The 2,572-nt window shown below is 28.6% G+C and overlaps 1 non-coding gene across 1 annotated transcript; it reads right to left on the bottom strand.

The window, feature by feature from the left end:
• Window positions 1-1,656: 1,656 nt before the first annotated feature.
• Window positions 1,657-1,744, bottom strand: TRNAY-GUA (transfer RNA tyrosine (anticodon GUA)). The gene is given in 2 exon segments: window positions 1,657-1,692; window positions 1,708-1,744. It is a non-coding gene; the product is annotated as a tRNA-Tyr (tRNA).
• Between the last annotated feature and the right edge of the window lie 828 nt (window positions 1,745-2,572).

The following is a 2,572-nucleotide window of genomic DNA, read 5'->3' as shown; positions in this document are numbered from 1 at the left end:
GTCTCGTTGTTGAAGATAATGAATAATTCAAGTTCAGATTATCAATTGAATCAAAATAAAATTGATTATTGTTTTAAATCCAATCAAGTAGTTGAAGTGTGGTTCAATTCTAGTGAATTTTTTTGTTAGTAGTTTATAATTCTGTAAGTGAATAATGTTTTATCGTTGATGGTTTGAATTAAATGTAATGTAAAAGTTTTGCATTGAAAAAAATATTTTCTGTATTTACAAGATATTTGGGTGTAACACGAAGATATTTGGGTGTATTTTTTAAGAATTTTCGGTGTATGTATGCTGATAAATTGTACATAATTCAAAACTCTTCTTCTCCCTCCTCCTCAATTCTTCTGTTGCTTCTTCTTCTTCTTCTTTTTCATCATCATCATCATCTTCTTCTTCTTCTTTTTTTTCTTATTTATTTTTCTTTCTTGTTTTATCTTTTCAAATTTCTTTTTGTTTTACTCTTTTAACAAGAATAAAAACAAAAAATCAAACAAAGAAGAAGAAGAAACACATAATGGTATAAAATTACTTGTAAGAGGATGAACTTACATTCGTTTAACTAAAACAAAGAAAGAAATAAGGAAAAAAAAGAAAAAAATGCAATATTAGAGGAAACATTTTTCTGTATTTGTAGCAAATTTGGGTGTAACACGAAGATATTTGGGTGTATTGTTTAAAAATTTTCAGTGTATGTATGCTAATAAGTTCTGTATAATTCAAAACTCTTCCTCTTCCTTCTACTCATCTTCTGCTGCGTCTTTTTCTTCATCTTCTTATTTTATATTCTCATAATTCTTTTGGGAGAAAAAAAATCAAATAAAGAAAAAAATACATATTGTTGCAAAATCAATAAAAAAAGAAGGAGGGAAAAAAATGCAGTAACAACAACAGTAATAAAAAAATGACGACGAAGATGAAATATGCAAAAAAAAGAGAAGAAACACAAAGAAGAAGGAGAAGAAGAAGGAAGAGAATGGGGAGGAGGAACGCGAAGCGCGCTATAAAAACTATTGAGTAGCGCACGTGTTAACATGCACGTGTTAACACGCTCGTATGGGTGAGCGTCCTTTTTGTTGAATTTAGCCCAATTTATATGACTTGTAAATTAAAATGACTTGTATATGTAGTACTTCACATATATTAATTATACGTCAGATTGACATAGTTTCACTTGATTTTTTCAGATTAGTTTATAGCTGATTTCGAATTTTTGAAATAAACTCGGTAAAGTATTAGGATTGATTTTTGTCTAATTTAAACTCAGTCCCTTAGATAGAATATAAAATGTTAAGCATTTTGGTTATTCATGCAGTTGTTATTATTTTATACATTTAATAAATAAAAAGAGTAAAGACGTTAGTGTTTATTAATTCACTAGTTGATATAGTTGTGCATATTAAAATCTTATTTATTTTTCTTGTTTGTTTCCTATAACGGGTGCGTTGCCTTAAGATTATAGTTTTGATCCAATTCATGTAATTTGTAACCAATGGGAAATAATCCAAGTTAAAATTTTTTAGTTTTGATTGGTAATTAAGTTGAATAGGATTGTATTTGAATTCACACATGCACGAATGTGTTATTTGTTCACAAATGTATTTTATGCAACGCTTAAATCTTATCAAAATAATGGAAATGAATAAAACAAAAAATTCCGACCTGCCGGATTCGAACCAACGACCTAAGGATATCTGTCAACCCAAACTACAGTCCTCCGCTCTACCAACTGAGCTAAGGTCGGTTTTGAAAATTTGCTTGCTTATTGTGCTTATTAGATATTTCATTTCTAATGCTGTGTTGAATATTTATACAGAATTGATTTTTTTTAATGCAAAGTTACACATTTCATCGAGACTTTTTTTTTTAAATATTAATTTAAAAACTTCAAATTTACAAAAATAGGTAGCTTAAACTTTTTATTGAATAGATTTTTGAGTTAAGGTTTAAAGTAGTCCCTGAAATTGCACTCGAACTTCAAAGTAATTCTTGAAATTAATAATTACTCAAATTTATCCTCGAAGTTGCACTCCGAGACTCACGTCATTGAAGCATTTTTTGTTCATCAGAACCTTAAAACTACGTCATTTTAAAAAAAGAGAAAAAAAAGAAAAAAGATGCGTAGAGAAACGTCGTCGTTTTATATTTAAAAAAAAAATCTCTTTCTTCTTCTTCAATACTATGCTCTTCTTCTTTTTCAACTCTGTTCTTCTTCTTCTTCAACAAATCACAAAAATAAAAATCAACAATACAAAATATCACAAAAAATCAGCATTAATCAGAAAAGATCAATCAACTTAAATAGCAAGCATCAATCAACCTAAATAGCAACAAGCACAAAAAATAGTAACAATAAAAAAAAGTCAGTGATAATTACATAATAGAAAACAACTAAAATTAACCATTATTGTTATATTAAAATAGGATCAGCAGCAACAATCACCCAGAACATTAAAAAATAATGATTGAATAACTAAAAAATTTAAAAAAATCACTATGGCTGAGAGAGAGAACCGTGCCAGAGGAGAGAAGAGGGAGACCAAGCAGAGATAGAGGCTGGCAAGCGGCACGG

The sequence above is a fragment of the Arachis duranensis genome, chromosome 4 (assembly GCF_000817695.3).
Source record: "Arachis duranensis cultivar V14167 chromosome 4, aradu.V14167.gnm2.J7QH, whole genome shotgun sequence".
NCBI lineage: Eukaryota > Viridiplantae > Streptophyta > Magnoliopsida > Fabales > Fabaceae > Arachis > Arachis duranensis.
The sequence above is the reverse complement of the archived record's forward strand: the minus strand, read 5'-3'. Positions and strand labels throughout refer to the sequence as shown.